Source organism: Dysidea avara, chromosome 6, assembly GCF_963678975.1.
Source record: "Dysidea avara chromosome 6, odDysAvar1.4, whole genome shotgun sequence".
In the NCBI taxonomy this organism is placed as follows: domain Eukaryota; kingdom Metazoa; phylum Porifera; class Demospongiae; order Dictyoceratida; family Dysideidae; genus Dysidea; species Dysidea avara.
Genome location: NC_089277.1, coordinates 5,173,638 through 5,196,144, shown reverse-complemented (window position 1 = coordinate 5,196,144; position 22,507 = coordinate 5,173,638). Strand labels below are relative to the sequence as shown.

The 22,507-nt window shown below is 38.3% G+C and overlaps 1 protein-coding gene across 2 annotated transcripts in view; it reads right to left on the bottom strand.

Annotated features, from left to right (window-relative positions):
• The window catches only part of LOC136257624 (uncharacterized), a 153,390-nt gene that overhangs the window by 41,809 nt on the left and 89,074 nt on the right, over positions 1–22,507 (bottom strand). The window lies entirely within an intron of this gene.

The following is a 22,507-nucleotide window of genomic DNA, read 5'->3' as shown; positions in this document are numbered from 1 at the left end:
TAGAGAGTTCAGCTACAAAGAAACCACCATGTAGAGAGTTCAGCTGCAAAACAATAACCTGTAGAGAGTTTGGCTACAAACAAATCTCTTTGTAGAGAGATCAGCTAGAAGAAGTTTCCTTGTAGAGAGTTCAGCTACAAACAAATCACCATGTAGAAAGATCAGCTAGAAGAAGTTACCTTGTGGATAGTTAAGCTACAAAGAAACCATCATGTAGAGAGTTCAGCTACAAACAAATCACCTTTAGAGAGTTCAGCTACAAACAAATTTCCCTGTAGAAAGATCAGCTAGAAGAAGTCACCTTGTAGAGAGTTCAGCTACAAAGAAACCATCATGTAGAGAGTTCAGCTACAAACAAATCACCTTTAGAGAGTTCAGCTACAAACAAATTTCCCTGTAGAAAGATCAGCTAGAAGAAGTCACCTTGTAGAGAGTTCAGCTACAAAGAAACCATCATGTAGAGAGTTCAGCTACAAACAAATCACCTTTAGAGAGTTCAGCTACAAACAAATCTCCCTGTAGAAAGATCAGCTAGAAGAAGTTACCTTGTGGAGAGTTCAGCTACAAAGAAACCATCATGTAGAGAGTTCAGCTGCAAACAAAACTCCCTGTAGAGAGATCAGCTAGAAGAAATTACCTTGTAAAGAGTTCAGCTACAAAGAAACCACCATGTAGAGAGTTCAGCTGCAAAGAAATCACCTATAGAGAGTTTGGCTACAAACAAATCTCCCTGTAGAGAGATCAGCTAGAATATCAGCTAAAAGAAGTTACCTTGTGCAGAGTTCAGCTATAAAGAAACCATCATGTAGAGAGTTCAGCTGCAAACAAATCACCTGTAGAGAGTTCAGCTACAAACAAATTTCCCTGTAGAGAGTTCAGCTACAAACAAATCACCTTTAGAGAGTTCAGCTACAAACAAATCTCCCTGTAGAAAGATCAGCTAGAAGAAGTTACCTTGTGGAGAGTTCAGCTACAAAGAAACCATCATGTAGAGAGTTCAGCTACAAACTAGTGACCTTGTAGAGACATCAGCTAAAAGAAGTTACCTTATAGAGAGATCAGCTACAGAGAAACCATCATGTAGAGAGTTCAGCTACAAACAAAACTCCCTGTAGAGAGATCTGCTAGAAGAAATTACCTTGTAGAGAGTTCAGCTACAAAGAAACCACCATGTAGAGAGTTCAGCTGCAAAGAAATCACCTATAGAGAGTTTGGCTACAAACAAATCTCCCTGTAGAGAGATCAGCTAGAATATCAGCTAAAAGAAGTTACCTTGTGCAGAGTTCAGCTATAAAGAAACCATCATGTAGAGAGTTCAGCTGCAAACAAATCACCTGTAGAGAGTTCAGCTACAAACAAATTTCCCTGTAGAGAGATCAACTAGAAGAAGTTTCCTTGTAGAGAGTTCAGCTACAAACAAATCACCTAGTAGAAAGATCAGCTAGAAGAAGTTACCTTGTAGAGAGTTCAGCTACAAAGAACCATCATGTAGAGAGTTCAGCTACAAACTAGTGACCTTGTAGAGACATCAGCTAAAAGAAGTTACCTTATAGAGAGATCAGCTACAGAGAAACCATCATGTAGAGAGTTCAGCTACAAACAAAACTCCCTGTAGAGAGATCAGCTAGAAGAAATTACCTTGTAGAGAGTTCATCTATAAAGAAACCACCATGTAGAGAGTTCAGCTGCAAAGAAATCACCTATAGAGAGTTTGGCTACAAACAAATCTCCCTGTAGAGAGATCAGCTAGAATATCAGCTAAAAGAAGTTACCTTGTGGAGAGTTCAGCTATAAAGAAACCATCATGTAGAGAGTTCAGCTGCAAACAAATCACCTGTAGAGAGTTCAGCTGCAAACAAATCACCTATAGAGAGTTCAGCTACAAACAAATTTCCCTGTAGAGAGATCAGCTAGAAGAAGTTTCCTTGTAGAGAGTTCAGCTACAAACAAATCACCTAGTAGAAAGATCAGCTAGAAGAAGTTACCTTGTAGAGAGTTCAGCTACAAAGAAACCATCATGTAGAGAGTTCAGCTGCAAACAAATCACCTGTAGAGAGTTCAGCTACAAACAAAACTCCCTGTAGAGAGATCAGCTAGAAGAAATTACCTTGTGGAGAGTTCAGCTACAAAGAAACCACCATGTAGAGAATTCAGCTGCAAAGAAATCACCTGTAGAGAGTTTTGCTACAAACAAATCTCTCTGTAGAGAAATCAGCTAGAAGAAGTTTCCTTGTAGAGAGTTCAGCTACAAACAAATCACCTTGTAGAAAGATCAGCTAGAAGAAGTTACCTTGTGGAGAGTTCAGTTACAAAGAAACCACCATGTAGAGAGTTCAGCTTCAAAGAAACCACCCTGTAGAAAATTCAGCCACAAACAAATTGCCCTGTAGAAAGACCAGTTAGAAGAAGTTACCTTGTAGAGAGTTCAGCTACAAATAAACCATTCTGTAAAGAGCTCAGCTGCAAACAAATCACCTGCACAGAATTCAGCTACAAACAAATCACCCTGTAGAGAGATCATCTAGAAGAAGTTACCTTGTAGATAGTTCAGTTACAAACAAATCACCCTATAGAGAGATCAGCTAGAAAAAGTTACCTTGTAGACTATTCAGCTACAAACAATTCACCCTGTAGAGAGAGCAGCAAGAAGAAGTCACCTTGTAGAGTGTTCAGTTACAAAGAAACCACCATGGAGAGTTCTGTAATAAATATATGTATTATATATATATAACTTGTACATTTACTGATAAAATCAGAAATATTTAAAGTACATCTGCTTCATCTTTTCTTCTTCCTGTGGTAAAGAAAAAAAGACAGGTTAAATAAGTCCCAAAGCCGCTATGGCCGGCTTTGGGGTATAAAAATACAAAAAGAAATGAAATCTAATCCAAAACAGCCAAGCTGTAAAAAAACAGTGCGGCCCTCAAAAAGGCTATGGTGAAAAAAGATGTGAAATCCAAGGTGGCGGCCAAGAAATGGCTGTGATGGTAGATTAATGGTAAAAATTTTAATAACGGCAATTTAGGTGAATTTTTTGCCAAGACCAAGCGGCACAAAAATTCACCTGAATTGTCGTTATTAAAATTTTTACCATTAATCACATAGTGGTTTAATTTGCCATACATTAGTCCCAATAGTAGGAGTGCAATTAATCCCAAATCGCACGGCCTTGTTTCTGTAATTGCACTGTAAAGTAGCCAATAAAATAGCAGAATAACAGAAGCCTTTTAAGTGCAACAAGAAAGTGATATAATGAATAGCCAATCAAATAAGCTGACAATAGAAGCCTTTTAAGTGCAACATATGTAGACATTTTTAGTAGCCAATCAGAATTGCTGACACGGGAAGCCTTTTAAGTGCAACAACAAATGATGTAATACAAAGAAGGATGATGCAATCACCTGGTAGAAGTTAATGGCTACATAGAACTGGATAGATGTGTACTACAAACCACGAAGAGTGGTCACTATGTGATTAGTAGGCAATCACACGCATTTTCGTGCAATTATGGAATAATTGTACTCGTAACAGCCAAAATTGCACTCAAATGTGTGTGATTACCTATACTAATCTACCATCACAGCCATTTCTTGGCCGCCACCTTGGATTTAACATCTTTTTTCACCATAGCCTTTTTGAGGGCCGCACTGTTTTTTTACAGCTTGGCTGTTTTGGATTAGATATAATATCTTACTATAGTGTTTCCGTGGTTTAGCGGTAGGATAGGCGTCATTGTCTAGGGCTCTTTGCAAGCTTTCCATACCCTCTGCAACCTATCTACATTCTTCTTATGCAATTAAATGTTTGTCAGCTTGTTTTGGGGTTACATACTTCCAGTCCTCAGTTGCACTTCTGCTTATGGGCTTTTATGTTTATGTTATACTTACATGCTTGCACAAAAAAGAAAAAAAAATTGCTGCATGCAGTGCATAGCGATGGCTGTTGCTATTTGCAGACTCACTTAATGCTCACTAATGTGTGTGTACATTTGTTGCTGCATACAGGTAGCTGATGCTTGACCTGCTGTGTACATTCATACTATATTTGCACACTCCTTGGTACTCATAGGTTCTTAGGCACTAGTCCCTGCTGGTCCTGCAACAACTCTGCTTAGTATGTTGCTAACCGCTAATGGTACACATAAAGGCTCACTTAGTTGCATTCTCATTTAGTATTGTCATAATTTGCTATATACGTGTACCATCTGGATGTTTCATCTGATTCATGCATATCTGTGCTATGTGTAGTTATTCTAACTAGCTACAATAATAATTATTACTGTCTGTGTACTATCATAATTTTTATATGTGGAGTACAGCAAGCTTGGGCAACTGGGGAAATTTGGAGGAATTAGATGCTAGTTATGTAGCGGTAATGCTTTATCAATTTATGCCAAGATTAATGTTCATAACATAGCTTTGTCTGTCATTTTGGTTACTAGCGATCAGTTTCTGCGATTTGATGTGTCTTAGCAGTTTGCTATCATCACTTGTTTTAAGTCACAAATGCTATGTTCATTTATCTACCCTATATATAAAAGAGCTTACTGTCCGCCCTATGATTTCCTCAGTTGCCTATTGTTCATCTAAACTCATTCTCTTTATTAAATTGATTTAGTAGCTTAATTTGCCATTCGTATATTATTGTCATATCATGCATGATCTCATGTACAAATAATCTCATTTGCTATTATGGTGTCATTATGTTACTGTAGCATGATTGTTGTGTATTGGATTAGTGCAGATCTGGACAATTTAAGCAAAATCAATTAAACCAATTTTCATTTAAAATACATGGCTTCTCATAGTTCCACCAATATTATACTTATCTGACATCTTTTATCTAATAAGTATGTATGTGATGGTTGATCTGTTACAGGTAGTTTTTATGGCATTTTGTAATCTCAAACTGGTCAATTATTAGTTGAATAATGATCACAGCATTGTTACTGGAATCAATACCAATGGTGGTATGTACACCAGCCAAACAATCAGATTGCATTGATATAAGTTGAGTTCAGAGAAGTTATATCTGTGCATCTCTATGCAGTACATTAAAATTAAATGTTTTTTTTTGTAATTCATCAATTATATTGCTATACATCACTAAAGAAGCATAACTTCAGTAAGCTACTTTAAACCACAAATTACACACAGAAATATATTTTTGTAGTCTGTCTAATGTGTTTTCATACGCAAATTCTCTACACAAAGCTTCATAGCTGCTCTTTAACTCCGTTCATGTACAAAGGGGATAATCTCCCTTTACGATACACCATTCCTGGTAGCTTGCATGGCCTGTTACATTTTTTTCAGTCGTTATATGCCTATTACAGCACATACGGTGGGACTCATAAAAACTTTACGTATTGTTATTGTATTCGTACAGTGATATGATCCTTAATACACAGCTAACATGTTGATTGCTGGGACCCACACCCCTGGGAACGATACTAGATCAGTACATCTCTAGACTGCTGTATGTACTGTTACAAAACAAGGCAAGATAAAGACCCCCCTGGTTACACTACTTTTTATTCCTATGATCCCAAATCGAACATAAAATTCCTAGTACTTGTAAATTTTTGGACCATACTTATGACTGGTAAATACCACATCCAAAGGAAGAATAGTACAAGACTTACCATAAATTCAATTTATTGAACTTAAGTACGTACCCATTGTACATGTGTTTTGTTTTCAGCTATGTATGTTCAGCCATTACACAGCAATATAAAGAACAGTACAAGAAATCAATTCTGTCACTAAGACAATTCTGTGGCACTGTGCTATGCTTTGCAACCATGGTCAAAATTGATTTTGGATTTAGGATTTGCAGTCTTGACGATTGACATAGATATTGCCATTGACCATTTTTTTCAGTCATTATTAGCTGGTTGATAAAGAACTGATTAATTCAAGGGATAGTGCATATTTACTGGGCGTCTGGCACTTTTAGAAGTAGTACAACATCAAACTAGTTTGTGCACAGTTTTTACCCCACGGTGACTGCTCTGTTAGAGTATTTTGATCCCACTATTTTACACTTGTTTGGTTTTTTGCTTTATAAGTTTGTAGTTGTAACTGTATTGTTATTTAAATCTAATCACATAGTGATTTAATTTGCCATACATTAGTCTCAATAGTAGGAGTGCAATTAATCCCAAATCGCATGGCCTTGTTTCTGTAATTGCACTGTAAAGTAGCCAATAAAATAGCAGAATAACAGAAGCCTTTAAAGTGCAACAAGAAAGAGATATAATGAATAGCCAATCAAAGAAGCTGACAATAGAAGCCTTTTAAGTGCAACATATGTAGACATTTTGAGTAGCCAATCAGAATTGCTGACACACGAAGCCTTTTAAGTGCAACAACAAATGATGTAATGCAAAGAAGGATGATGCAATCACCTGGTAGAAGTTAATGGCCACATAGAACTGGATAGATGTGTACTACAAACCATGAAGGGTGGTCACTATGTGATTAGTAGGCAATCACACGCATTTTCGTGCAATTATGGAATAGAAGAATTGGATTACAAACCACTGAGTTATGATTCGAAAGCCAACTCAGTGTAGCAAATGCGAGATCGAGATACTCTAATAGAACAGTCACCCTAATAGAGCATTCAGCTAATTTATTTACTCCATTATAGAATTCTATTACATTACAAGTTATTCTGTAGGGACTTCAGCTGCAAACAGTTAATCTTAATGTGTGTCTTATAATACATTTACTTCTCCACAGATCATCCCTAGTTGATTGAAGATTGAGGCGAATTGATCGATGTACTTTGAGGTACGAACATTCTAACCATGTTTATATTGGTTTAAAGTATTTATACCACTTTTATTTTCTTCAATTGATTATAGCATACTCTGAAATTACTTACTAAGGGTAGTCACTTCTTTTTGTATTTGTATACTGCAAAGCCAGCCTATGGCTGGCTTTGGGGCTTTTTTAACCCATGTGTTTTTTTTTATTTACCACAGGAAGAAGAAAAGAACTTATAGAAGATTTTTAATACTTCAATTATTTTTGATTTTATTAGTAATTATACAAATTATATACATATATTTATTACATGCCCATTATTCCCCACAGGATATTTTTTTAGCAGCTGATCTCTCTACTGGGTGACTTAAAATATAGCTGAACTATATACAGGATGGTTTCTTTGTAGCTGAACTCTCTACAAGGTGACCTCTTCTACCTGTAGCTGATTTCTCTACAGGGTGATTTGTTTCTAGCTGAACTCTCTACAGGTTATTTGTTCGCAGCTAAACTCTCTACATCCATGGTGGTTTCTTTGTAGCTGAACTCTCTACATGATGGTTTCTTTGTAGATGATCTCTCTATAAGGTGACCTCTTCTAGCTGAACTCTTTACATTGTGTCTAGTTTCTAGCTTATCTCTCTACAGGGTGATTTGTTTGCAGCTTAAATCTCTACAGGGTGATTTGCTTGTAGCTGAACTCCTTACATTGTGTCTAGTTTCTAGCTGATCTCCACAGGGTGATTTGTTTGTAGCTGATCTCTCTACAAGTTGATTTGTGTGTAGCTGATCTCTCTGCAAGTTAATTTGTTTGTAACTGATCTCTCTACAGGGCAATTTGTTTGTAGCTGAACTCTCTATAAGGTGATTTGATCTCTCTGCAGGTTGATTTGTTTGTAACTCTCTAAAGGGTGATTTGCTTGTAGCTGAACTCCTTACATTGTGTCTAGTTTCTAGCTGATCTCCACAGGGTGATTTGTTTGTAGCTGATCTCTTTACAAGTTGATTTGTGTGTAGCTGATCTCTCTGCAAGTTAATTTGTTTGTAACTGATCTCTCTACAGGGCAATTTGTTTGTAGCTGAACTCTCTATAAGGTGATTTGATCTCTCTGCAGGTTGATTTGTTTGTAACTCTCTAAAGGGTGATTTGCTTGTAGCTGAACTCCTTACATGATGTCTAGTTTCTAGCTGATCTCTCTACAGGGTGATTTGATTGTAGCTGATCTCTCTGCAGGTTGATTTGTTTGTAGCTGAAGTCTCTACAGGGTGATTTGTTTCTAGCTGATCTCTCTACAGGGTGATTTTTTGTAGCTGATCCCTCTGCAAGTTGATTTGTTTGTAGTCGATCTCTCTACAGGGTAATCTGTTTGTAGCTAAACTGTCTATAAGGTGATTTGTTTGTAACTGATCTCTCTGCAGGTTGATTTGTTTTAGCTGAACTCTCTACAGGGTGATTTGTTTCTAGCTGATCTCTCTGCAGGTTGATTTATTTCTAGCTGAAGTCTATACAGGGTGATTTGTTTCTAGCTGATCTCTCTACAGGGTGATTTTTTGTAGCTGACCTCTCTTCAGGGTGATTTGTTTCTAGCTGATCGCTCTACAGGTTGATTTGTTTGTAGCTGAAATCTCAACAGGGTGTATTGCTTGTAGCTGAACTCCTTACATTGTGTCTAGTTTCTAGCTGATCTCCACAGGGTGATTTGTTTGTAGCTGATCTCTCTACAAGTTGATTTGTGTGTAGCTGATCTCTCTGCAAGTTGATTTGTTTGTAACTGATCTCTCTACAGGGCAATTTGTTTGTAGCTGAACTCTCTATAAGGTGATTTGATCTCTCTGCAGGTTGATTTGTTTGTAGTTGAAGTCTCTACAGGGTGATTTGTTTGTAGCTGATCTCTCTGCAGGTTGATTTGTTTGTAGCTGAAGTCTCTACAGGGTGATTTGTTTCTAGCTGATCTCTCTACAGGGTGATTTTTTGTAGCTGATCTCTCTGCAAGTTGATTTGTTTGTAGTCGATCTCTCTACAGGGTAATCTGTTTGTAGCTAAACTGTCTATAAGGTGATTTGTTTGTAGCTGATCTCTCTGCAGGTTGATTTGTTTTAGCTGAACTCTGTACAGGGTGATTTGTTTGTAGCTGATCTCTCTGCAGGTTGATTTGTTTCTAGCTGAAGTCTATACAGGGTGATTTGTTCCTATCTAATCAAAAACAGCCAAGCTGTAAAAAAAGGTGCGGCCCCTAAAAAGGCCATGGTGAAAAAAGATGTGAAATCCAAGGTGGCGGCCAAGAAATGGCTGTGATGGTAAGTTAATGGTAAAAATTTTAATAATGACAATTCAGGTGAATTTTGTGCCACTTGGTCTTGGCATCAAATTCACCTGAATTGTCGTTATTAAAATTTTTACCGTTAACCTACCATCACAGCCATTTCTTGGCCGCCACCTTCGATTTCACATCTTTTTTCACCATGGCCTTTTTAGGGGCCGCACCTTTTTTTTACAGCTTGGCTGTTTTTTGATTAGTATAGGTAATCACACACATTTGAGTGCAATTTTGGCTGTTACGAGTACAATTATACTACTGCAAGGACTTTCTATGAAGATTATTCCAGCTATACACCGATTTTCAGCTCATTGCTCTTAGTGGTTTGTCTAGTAGGCGTAAAAACTAATACTTTTTTATTACTAAAAATCGATCGCGTAATTGTGACACAGGTTGGGTTTTGTGTCATATCTCCGTGGTCTTAATCTCGATTCCTTTCAAACCACCAAAAGGCACTCCTACGATGGTTACTCCATCTGCATAGCAATTTTCAACTCATTCCATGAAGCGGTTTACCCTGTAGGCGTGACAACAAATCGATCTTGTTTTACGCGAATAATCGGTCATAACTCCTGAACCATCCATTGGATTTGCACCAAAGTTGATGCTAGGATTCGCCTTTGGACTCCCTTTCTGTGTGCCAAATTTCAAGGCGATCGGAGCACGCGTTTGCATTTTATATAAATTTTTGCAAGTGTGCGAAAAGACGAAGAAGAAGAATAAGAAGAAAGAAAAAAAAACGAAATTTTGGCCGCTCATATCTCGGAAATGGCTTGAGTGATTTCCTTCATATTTGGAATGTAGACTCCCCTAGCCGGCGGGCAACTCTGCAGAAAATTTGGTTTCAATCGGATAAGCTATCACCGAGATACAAAAGTGTGAAAATGAAGTTTTCTTTCTTCCTGTAAATATACTCACGGTGTGGTGCGCCGGCTTCTTGGGCCACACGACACACTACCATGTGTCTTGATTATCACAAATGCACTGCTACGATGATCAGCCTATGTACACACCAACTTAGAGCATATTCAGTTTACCCTGTAGCTGTGACAAAAGTTTGATCATTTTTATGTGAATTAATGCCCATAACTCCTTGGATATTCATCAGATTCACAGTAAAACTTGTTACATGAATTTACCTTTATATGCTCTTCATTTGTGCCAAAGATCAAGGTAAACACACATTTATAGCAATTTTTGCAAAGTGTGCAAAAAGAAATTGAAGCCCTGCATAAGAATGAAAAAAGCAAAGAGAAACTTTGAATCTCATATCTTGCAAATGTCTATTGCAAGTTTAATATTTGTCATGTGGCCCACCCTACCTGGCGGACAGCTTTAAGGAGCTATACATGCATGAAAAAGCTGTTTTCTTTATTTCTACTAATATACTCATGCACGGTGTGGTGCGCTGCCACACAACGCACTACCATGTGTCTTGATTATTACTTTAAACAAGGAGATATGGTTCCAGTAATAGAAAGTAGTGAAACAAGAGATGATGGTGGCTACGAGGGAAAATCCCTACTTGATATTATAGCTATTTGGGAAATCCCACATTGGCATTTTTATTGAGCATTGAAAAGATGGTGAAAATATGCCAATTTAGGGATTTCCCACATTGCTACAATGCCAATTGCAAGTAGGGGTTCTCTCTCATAGCTGCCATCATATTTTATTTCTGAAACTGTGCAAACTGATGCCTCAGGGAGATAAAGACACAAACAATGAATTTTCAATACATAAATGGCTGTAAAGTAAGGCTGTGCAATAATGGTAAAACCTATATCTCACTAAGTGACAACCATTTTATCTCAATAATCAAGACACACTGTAGTGTGTTGTGCAGCCCAAGAAACCGGCTCGCAACACCCGTGAGTATATTGACAGGAAGAACAAAAACACAATTTTTGCACCTCCGTAGTTCTGTGCTGCCTTGATGAAACAAGACGATTTTTGCTGTGGACACGCCCTCCACCTTCAGTACTCCACATACCAAATATGAGCGAAATCGCTTCAAGTGTTCCCGAGATATGCGACTTCAAAAATTGGCTTAGTTTTTTCTTATTATTTTTCTTCCGCTTTTTGCACACTCTATAAAACGCGAGCACCATATCCAATTGCCTTGAAATTTGGCACACAAAAGGGGGTATAAAGGTGCATCTCGGTACCAACTTTGGCTGGAATATGATAAACAGGCAGAGTTATTAGCGATTATTCACAAAAAATAACACCAATATGTTGTCACGCCTACAGGGTAAACCGTTTTAGGGAAGAAGCTGAAAATTGGTGGGTGAATAGGTTAACTATTGAACCTCAAACCTTTTGTAGTTTGAAGGAAATCGAGCTAAAACCACAAAGATACAATGAAAAAACCAACAGTGCGTAACAATTATGCAATCAAGATTAGCTAATAAAAAACGACTACTTGCCAGGACTACCAGATAAACTGCTTGGGGTAATGCTTTGAAAATCGCTGTACAGATGGAGCAATCATCTTAAAAAGGCTCTTCAATGGTGTAGAAGAATCAGACTTAAAGCCATGGAGTTATAACACGAAATCCAAATTGGTGTAGCAAGTGCGAGATCAAGATACTCTAATAAAGCAGTCATCCTAATAGAGCAGTCACCTTGAAGAGAATTCAAGAGATCACCTAGAAACAAGTAATCTGTATAGAGATCAGCTACAAACAAATCACCTTGTAGAGAGTTCAGCTACAAACAATTCACCCTGTAGAGAGATCAAGTTACCTTGTAGGGAGTTCCACTACGGAAAGAAATAGTTCAGCTAGAAGAAGTCACCTTGTGGAAAGTTTAGCTACAAAGAAACCACCATGTAGAGAGTTCAGCTACAACAAATCGCCCTGTAGAGAGATCAGCTAGAAGAAGTTGCCTTGTAAAGAGTTCAGCTAGACAGAAACCATCATGTAGAGAGTTCAGCTACAAACAAATCACCTTGTAGAGAGTTCAGCTACAAAAAAAAACCATCATGTAGAGAGTTCAACTGCAAACAAATCACCTGTAGAGAGTTCAGCTACAAAATGTAGAGAGATCAGCTAGAAGAGGTTACCGTGTAGAGAGTTCAGTTGCAAAGAAATCACCATGCATAGAGTTCAGCTGTAAACAAATCACCCTGTAGAGAGTTCAGCTAGAAACAAGTGATCCTGTAGAGAGATCAGCTAGAAGAAGTTACCTTGTAGAGAGTTCAGCTGCAAACAAATCACCCTGTAGAGAGATCAGCTAGAAGAAGTTACCTTTTAGATAGTTCAGCTACAAACAAATCATCCTGTAGAGAGATCAGCTAGAAGAGGTTACTTTGTAGATAGTTAAGCTACAAACAATTCACCCTGTAGAGAGATCAGCTAGAAGAAGTCACCCTTTAGAGTGTTCAGTTACAAAGAAACCACCATGTAGAGTTCTGTAATAAATATCTAATACAAAACAGCCTAGCTGTAAAAAAAGAGTGCGGCCCTCAGAAAGGCTATGGTGAAAAAAGATGTGAAATCCAAGGTTGCGGCCAAGAAATGGCTGTGATGGTAGGATAATAGTAAAAATTTTAATAACGACAATTCAAGTAAATTTGGTGCACTCTTTTTTTACAGGTTGGCTGGTTTGGATTAGATTTTACTTCTTTTTGTATTTGTATACCCCAAAGCCGGCCTATGGCCGGCTTTAGGGCTTTTTTTAATCTATCTTTTTTTTCTTTACCACAGGAAGAAGAGAAAGATAAAGTTTTTAAATACTTTAACTAATTCTGATTTTATCAGTAAATGTACAAATTATATATATATATAATAATACATTTAATACATGTTAATTATTCCCTACAGATAACTTGTTTGCAACTCTCTACAGGGTGATTTGTTTGTAGCTGAACTCCGTACAAGGTAACTTCTTCTAGCTGATCTTTCTACAGGGAGATTTGTTTGTAGCTGAGTTCTCTACTGGGTGATTTGTTTGCAACTGAACTCTCTACATGGTAGCTTCTTTGCAGCTGAACTCTCTACAATGTGACATCTTCTAGCTGAACTCTCTACAGGGTGACTTGTTTTTAGCTGATCTCTCTACAGGGTGACTTGTTTCTAGCTGAACTCTCTACAGGTGATTTGTTTGCAGCTGAACTCTCTACATGGTGGTTTTTTTATAGCTGAACTCTCTACAAGGTGGCTTCTTGTAACTGATCTCTCTACAGGGTGATTTGTTTGTAGCTGAACTCTCTACAGATGATTTGTTTGCAGCTGAACTCTCTACAAGGTGATACTTCTAGCTGATCTCTCTACAGGATGACTTGATTCTAACTGAACTCTCTACAGGGTGATCTGTTCACAGCTGAACTTTCTATTGGGTGATTTGTTTGCAGCTGAACTCTCTACATGGTGGTTTCTTTGTAGCTGAACTCTCTACAAGGTAACTTCTTCTAATTGATCTTTTTACAGGGCATATTTGTTTGTAGCTGAGTTCTCTACAGGGTGATTTTTTTTGCAGCTGAACTCTCTATGTGGTAGTTTCTTTGTAGCTGAACTCTCTACAATGTGACTTCTTCTAGCTGAACTACAGGGCGACTTGTTTCTAGCTGATCTCTCTACAGGGTGACTTGTTTCTAGCTGAACTCTCTACAGGTGATTTGTTTGCAGCTGAACTCTCTACATGGTGGTTTCTTTGTAACTGAACTCTCTACAAGGTAACTTCTTCTAGCTGATCTTTCTACAGGGTGATTTGTTTGTAGCTGAATTCTCTACACGGTGAGTTATTTGCAGCTGAATTCTCTACAAGGTGACTTCTTCTAGCTGAACTCTCTACAAAGTGATTGAATTTTTTGCAGCTGAACTCTCTACATGATGGTTTCTTTGTAGCTGAACTCTCTACATGATGGTTTCTTCTAGCTGATCTCTCTACAGGGTGATTTGTTTGCAGCTGAACTCTCTACATGGTGGTTTCTTTGTAACTGAACTCTACAGGATGATTTGTTTGCAGCTGAACTCTCTACATTATGGTTTCTTTGTAGCTGAACTCTCTACAAGGTGGCTTCTTCTAGCTGATCTCTTTACAGGGTGACTTGTTTCTAGATGAACTCTCTACAGCTAGGGTGACTTGCACGTAGCTGAATTGTCTATCAGATTAACTGTTTGTAGCTGAATTTTGTACAGAATATCTTGCAATGTAATATAATTCTATAATGGAGTAAGTTATAAACATAGCTGAATGCTCTATTAGGGTGACTGTTCTATTAGAGTATCTTGATCTCTAATTTGCTACATGTAGTTGCGTTTCGAATTATAACACAGTGGTTTGTAATCCAATTCTTCTGTACTACTGCAAGGACTTTCTATGATGACTATTCCAGCTACATACTGATTTTCAGCTCATTGCTCTAAGCGGTTTGCCTGGTAGACGTGAAAACTAATAGTTTTTTTATTCATAAAAATTGATCACGTAATTTTGACACAGGTTGGGTTTTGTGTCATATCTCCATGATTTTTATCTCAATTCCTTTCAAACCACAAAAAGGTACTCCTACGATGGTTACTCCATCTACATTTCAATTGTCAACTCATTCCTCCAAGGGGTTTATCCTGTAGGCGTGACAGACCTTCGACCGTATTTTACGCACATAATCAGTCATAACTCCATGAATGTGCATCGGATTCCTACCAAAGTTGGTATGGAGATCTGCCTTAGTGAGCCCTTTAAGTGTGCCAAATTTCAGCTCGATCCAAGCACGCATTCGTGTTTATGGCGGATTTTGCGAAGTGTGTGAAATGAAGAAGATGAAGAAGAAAAAAACAAAGAAATTAAAACGAAAGTTTGTTCGCTCGTATCTCGGAAATGGCTGGAGCGATTTTCTTCAAATTTGGTGGGTAGTCTCCCCTAACTGGCCAGCACTTCTGTAGCAAATTTGGTTCCAATCGGATTACGGATCACAGAGCTACATAGGTGTGACAATTGCGTTTTCTTTCTTCCTGTTAATATACTCAAGGGTGGCACGCCGGCTTCTTGGGCCGCACGACACACTACTGTGTATCTTGATATGTATTTATATATATATATATATATGTACTACTTTCACACCTCAGATCAAAGGAAAGCCAGTGCGTATATATCACATACAACACTGACTCAAAATGTTAACGAGGTATCCGCACTGCTACCAGTGCGTATGTCTCGTTAACGCAAACTACTGTTAATGTATTAAAATTGAATCCCACAATCACAGGTTGTTTGGCAGGATTCAATCCCACAATCACACCTTACTTGGTTCTCTATATAAGAGAAGGGTATAGCAATGAAGGATTTTGCCAATTAGGTGAGTCTACGTGCTAAAGTAAAACATATTATTTATACCATGGGCACTTGTGCTTTGCCTGTATATACGCACTCGCCCTCGAGCCTGCAGCCCTTGGGTTTGTGCCTATATATCAGGCAAAGCACCCTTGTCCATGGTATAACTATTACATATATATAAAAATTGTACAAATTATATATATATATATATCTAATCAAAAACAGCCAAGCTGTAAAAAAAGGTGCGGCCCCCAAAAGGGCCATGGTGAAAAAAGATGTGAAATCCAAGGTGGCGGCCATGAAATGGCTGTGATGGTAGGTTAATGGTTACATCTTAATAACAACAATTCAGGTGAATTTGGTGCCAAGGCCAAGCGGCACAAAATTCACCTGAATTGTCGTTATTAAAATGTAACCATTAACCTACCATCACAGCCATTTCTTGGCCGCCACCTTGGATTTCACATCTTTTTTCACCATGGCCTTTTTGGGGGCCGCACCTTTTTTTACAGCTTGGCTGTTTTTGATTAGATATCACTTCTTTTTGTATTTGTATACTGCAAAGCCGGCCTATGGCTGGCTTTGGGGCTTTTTTAACCCATGTGTTTTTTTCTTTACTACAGGAAGAAGAAAAGAACTTAAGAAGAATTTTAGTACTTCAATTATTTTTGATTTTATTAGTAATTATACAAATTATATACATATATTTATTACATGCCCATTATTCCCCACAGGATATTTTTTGCAGCTGATCTCTCTACTGGGTGACTTGAAATGTAGCTGAACTATATACAGGATGGTTTCTTTGTAGCTGAACTCTCTACAGGTGATTTGTTTGCAGCTAAACTCTCTACATGGTGTTGTCTTTGTAGCCGAACTCTCTACATGATGGTTTCTTTGTAGCTGAATTCTCTATAAGGTGACTTCGTCTAGCTGAACTCTCTACAGGGTGATTTTTTGTAGCTGAACTCTCTGCAGGGTGATTTGTTTGCAGCTGAGCTCTCTACATGATGGTTTCTTTGTAGCTGAACTCTCTACAAGGTGACTTCGTCCAGCTGATCTCTCTACGGTGTGATTTGTTTCTAGCTGAACTCTCTACAGGTGATTTGTTTGAAGCTAAACTCTCTACATGGTGGTTTCTTGTAGCTGAACTCCCTACATGATGGTTTTTTTGTAGCTGAACTCTCTACAAGGTAACTTCTTCTCTACAGGGTGATTTGTTGTAGTTGAATTCTCTACAAGATGGTTTGTATAAGGCTGAACTCTCTACATGGCGGTTTCTTTGTAGCTGAACTCTCTACAGAGTGATTTGTTTGCAGCTGAACTCTCTACATGATGGTTTCTTTGTAACTGAACACTCTACAAGGTGACTTCTTCTAGCTGATCTTTCTACAGGGTGAATTGTTGTAGCTGAACTATCTACAAGGTAACTTCTTCTAGCTGATCTCTATACAGGGTAATTTGTTTGTAGTTGAATTCTGTACAGGTGGTTTCTTTGTAGCTGAACTCTGTACATGATGGTTTCTTTGTAGCTGAACTCTTTACAAGGTGACTTCTTCTAGCTGAACTCTCTACGGGGTAATTTCTTTGTAGCTGAACTCTCTATACGATGGTTTCTTTGTAACTGAACTCTCTACAAGGTAACTTCTTCTAGCTGATCTTTCTACTGGGTGATTTGTTTGCAGCTGAACTCTCTACATGGTGGTTTCTTTGTTGCTGAACTCTCTACAAGGTGAATTCTTCTACCTGATCTCTCTACAGCGTGATTTGTTTGTAACTGAACTCTGTATAAGTGCGTTTTTGTGGGTGATCTCACTGCAGGTTGATTTGTTTGTAGCTGAACTAACTAAAGGGTGATTTTGCTTGTAGCTGAACTCCTTGCATTGTATCTAGTTTCTAGCTGATCTCTCTACAGGGTGATTTGTTTGTAGCTGATCTCTCTACAAGTTGATTTGTGTGTAGCTGATCTCTCTGCAGGTAGATTTGTTTTAGCTGAACTCTCTACAGGGTGATTTACTTGTAGCTGAACTCCTTACATTGTGTCTAGTTTCTAGCTGATCTCTCTACAGGGTGATTTGTTTGTAGCTGATCTCTCTACAAGTTGATTTGTGTGTAGCTGATCTTTCTACTGGTTGATTTGTTTGTAGCCGATCTCTCTACTGGGTAATTTGTTTGTAGCTGAACTCTGTACAAGGTGCTTTTTTGTAGGTAATCTCACTGCAGGTTGATTTGTTTGTAGCTGAACTCACTAAAGGGTGATTTGCTTGTAGCTGAACTCCTTACATTGTGTCTAGTTTCTAGCTGATCTCTCTACAGGGTGATTTGTTTGTAGCTGAACTCTCTATAAGGTGATTTGTTTGCAGCTGAACTCTCTACATGGTGGTTTCTTTGTTGCTGAACTCTCTACAGGGTGTTTTGCTTGTAGCTACTCTCTACAGGGTGATTTGTTTCTAGCTTATCTCTCTACAGGTTGATTTGTGTGTAACTGATCTCTCTACAAGCTGATTTGTTTGTAGCTGAATTCTCTGCAAAGTGTTTTGTTTGTAGCTGACCTCTCTTCAGGGTGATTTGTATCTAACTGATCTCTCTACAGGGTGATTTTTTGTAGCTAACCTCTCTTCAGGGTGATTTGTTTCTAGCTGATCGCTCTACAGGTTGGTTTGTTTGTAGCTGAACTCTCTACACGGTGATTTGCTTGTAGCTGAACTCCTTACATTGTGTCTAGTTTCTAGCTGATCTCTCTACAGGGTGATTTGTTTGTAGTTGATCTCTCTACAAGTTGAATTGTGTGTAGCTAATCTCTCTGCAGGTTGATTTGTTTGTAGCTGAACTCTCTACACGGTGATTTGCTTGTAGCTGAACTCCTTACATTGTGTCTAGTTTCTAGCTGATCTCTCTACAGGGTGATTTGTTTGTAGCTGATCTCTCTACAAGTTGAATTGTGTGTAGCTGATCTCTCTGCAGGTTGATTTGTTTGTAGCCGATCTCTCTACAAGGTAATTTATTTGTAGCTGAACTGTCTAAAAGGTGATTTGTTTGTAGCTGATCTCTCTGCAGGTTGATTTGTTTTAGCTGAACTCTCTACAGGGTGATTTATTTGTAGCTGAACTCCTTACATTGTTGTATTGTATTGTATTGTATTGTATTGTATTAATGCTTTACAGTGACCAGCACTGTGTGTAGTTTCTAGCTGATCTCTCTACAGGGTGATTTGTTTGTAGCTGATCTCTCTACAAGTTTAATTGTGTGTAGCTGATCTCTCTGCAGGTTGATTTGTTTGTAGTTGATCTCTCTACAAGTTGATTTGTGTGTAGCTGATCTCTCTGCAGGTTGATTTGTTTGTAGCCGATCTCTCTATAGGGTAATTTGTTTGTAGCTGAACTCTCTATAAGGTGATTTGTTTGTAGCCGATCTCTCTACAGGGTAATTTGTTTGTAGCTGAACTCTCTACATGGTGGTTTCTTTGTTGCTGAACTCTCTACAGGGTGTTTTGCTTGTAGCTGATCTCTCTACAGGGCAATTTGTTTGTAGCTGATCTCTCTACAGGGTGATTTTTTTGTAGCTGACCTCTCTTCAGGGTGATTTGTTTCTAGCTGATCTCTCTACAGGGTGATTTTTTGTAGCTGACCTCTCTTCAGGGTGATTTGTTTCTAGCTGATTGCTCTACAGGTTGATTTGTTTGTAGATGAACTCTCTACAGGGTAATTTACTTGTAGCTGAACTCCTTACTTTGTGTCTAGTTTGTAGCTGATCTCTCTACAGGATGATTTGTTTGTAGCTGAACTCCTTACATTGTGTGTAGTTTCTAGCTGATCTCTCTACAGGGTGATTTGTTTGTAGCTGATCTCTCTACAAGTTGATTTGTGTGTAGCTGATCTCTCTGCAGGTTGATTTGTTTGAAGAGCTGATCTCTCTACAGGTAATCTGTTTGTAGCTGAACTCTCTATAAGGTGATTTGTTTGTAGCTGATCTCTCTGCAGGTTGATTTGTTTTAGCTGAACTCTCTACAGGGTGATTGCTTGTAGCTGAACTCCTTAAATTGTGTCTAGTTTCTAGCTGATGTCTCTACAGGGTGATTTTTTGTAGCTGAACTCTCTTCAGGGTGATTTGTTTCTAGCTGATCTCTCTACAGGTAGATTTGTGTTGATTTGTTCATTGCTGATTGCTCTAAAGGTTGATTTGTTGCAGCTGAACACCCTGCAAAGTGTTTTGTTTGTAGCTGATCACTCTAAAGGGTAATTTGTTTGTAGCTGAACTCTCTCCACAGTGACTTGTGTGTAGCTGAATTCTGTGTAACTGAATTCTCTAGAGAGTGACTTAATTGTAGCTGAATTCTCTACACAGTGCATGACTTGTTTATAGCTGAACTTTCTTCAGGGTGACTTGTAATGTTCTGAATCTCTATAGTGATATATTTGCTTAACTCTCCACATGGTGACTGTCTTCTTGCTGAACTGTCTATAAGATTAACTGTTTGCAGCTGAACTCTCTACAAAATAACTTGTGATGTAATAAAATTCTATAATGGAGTAAATAAATTAGCCGAATGCTCTATTAGGGTGACTGTTCTATTAGAGTATCTCGATCTCGCATTTGCTACACGGAGTTGGCTTTCGAATCATAACTCAGTGGTTTGTAATCCGATTCTTCTGTACTACTGCAAGGACTTTCTATGAAGATTATTCCAGCTATACACCGATTTTCAGCTCATTGCTCTAAGCGGTTTGCCTAGTAGGCGTGAAAACTAATACTTTTATATTCATAGAAATCGATCGCGTAATTGTGACACAGGTTGGGTTTTGTGTCATATCTCCGTGGTCTTTATCTCGATTCCTTTCAAACCACCAAAAGGCACTCCTACGATGGTTACTCCATCTACATCGCAATTTTCAACTCATTCCATGAAGCGGTTTACCCTGTAGGCGTGACAACAAATCGATCTTGTTTTACGCGAATAATCGGTCATAACTCCTGAACCATTCATCGGATTTGTACCAAAGTTGATGTTAGGATTCGCCTTTGGACTCCCTTTCTGTGTGCCAAATTTCAAGGCGATCGGAGTACGCGTTTGCTTGTTATAGCAATTTTTGCAAGTGTGCGAAAAGACGAAGAAGAAGAAGAAAAAAAAACGAAGAAAAAAAAACGAAACTTTGGTAGCTCGTATCTCGGAAATGGCTGGAGCGATTTCCTTCAAATTTGGAATGTAGACTCCCTTGGCTGGCGGGCAACTGTGTAGCAAATTTGGTTCCAATCAGATAAGTGATCACCGAGATACAAAGGTGTGAAAATGACGTTTTCGTTCTTCCTGTCAATATACTCACGGTGTGGCGCGCCGGCTTCTAGGGCCGCACGACACACTATCGTGTGTCTTGATATAAACACACATATATATATAATTTGTACAATTTTACTGATAAAATCAGAAATATTTAAAGCATTTAACACCTGCTTCATCTTTTCTTCTTCCTGTGGTAAAGAAAAAAAGATAGGTGAAAAAGCCCCAAAGCAGGCCATAGGCCGGCTTTGGGGTATACAAATACAAAAAGAAGTGAAATCTAATCCAAAACAGCCAAGCTGTAAAAAAGTATGGCCCTCAAAAAGGCTATGGTGAAAAAAGATGTGAAATCCAAGGTTGCAGCCAAGAAATAGCTGTGATGGTAGGTTAATGGTAAAAATTTTAATAACGACAAGTCAGGTCTTGGCATAAAATTCACCTGAATTGTCATTATTAACATTTTTATCATTAACCTACCATCATAGCCATTTCTTGGCCACCACTTTGGATTTCACATCTTTTTTCACCATAGCCTTTTTGAGGGCTGCACTCTTTTTTACAGTTGGCTGTTTTGGATTAGATTGATATTACCTTGATAATATGTGACATCATAGGACCACATTTTTTGATAAGTAGTGGTTGTTAAACCAGAATTTTATCACTTCCCTAAACAGTTTGACACCTTTCCACAAGTTTTCCATCTGACTGTGGTTGATTTACAATAGATTACGGAGATTTACATAAATTGTGACTGGATTTTGGAAAAACAATCCAAATCTCACATTAGAAGTTTTGAGATAAACGGTTTTAAAGAATTCAAGCCAGCATAACTCTCCAAGGATAGCAAGCATGCATATGAAATTTACACAAAAGATGCATCAATCTATTACCCTTCAGGGCATTTTCAGTACTTGTAGCTGCTTGTATAGAGTTTCCTGCCAAATAAGATAGAAAATCTGAGCAGTTGTATGAGCGAAGTAGTATCGCAAGTGCTCACAAAAGGGGTTGAGGGTGGGGGGTGGTGGGGTGAGCAAGGGTTAGACCTCAAAATGGAGGCAGACCATGATTGGAGTCCAGAGACGAGATTACAGGGCTGTGCTAACTCCATAGTGGCTGATATGTAGCAAAATCCACAGAAAAATGTCTGGCCAACATTATCAGGATGTCCACCAGTAAACCACCGTTTCTTGCCAAGCCAGATCCTTCACAAGGCCTAAAACTGCCACTTGAGCTCTACACACCACCCAGAAAAGATGTTTGATGAAACCAGCCTCGAGTAGTTTGAGTGTCAAAATTACTAGTACAATAGCGTAGCTATCCACTGGAGGTGTTAGTTTGATTTTGTCTGATGTGCGATTTGGATTGGTTTTGTAAAATCTGGTCACAATTTGTTATCTAATTTATGATAGTTGGTTTAGGTATATAGATAATCTTTTATATAAATCATTTCACAGCTCTACTGTAAATGTCACCAAAGGTCAAATATGCGATGGCACTAGATAAAAAACATATGTCACAAGTTATATGGAAAGTTTCATAATTGTATCAAAACTTATCGCACTATGCCACTCTACTAATTCCACTAGTGAGTTTATTGTGGTGTAAAAATTAATGGTGGCTGTGTTCTGCTTCATTTGGTCTCTAGCCTTGCGACTGTGGTCAGCTAGGCAGGCAGGCGGGCAGGTTTGATGTTAGGACTATTTACTAAAGGTGATTTTCATCCTGTATGATAAATCTGTGTTGGTTTAAGGTTTCAATAGTTTTTACATGACTATCCTCAATTACCCAGCTTTCACTCAAATTAACAAAAATTGAATAACAGAATCTTGTCATATTTACTTGATCAGTGTGTGGGGTCTCAC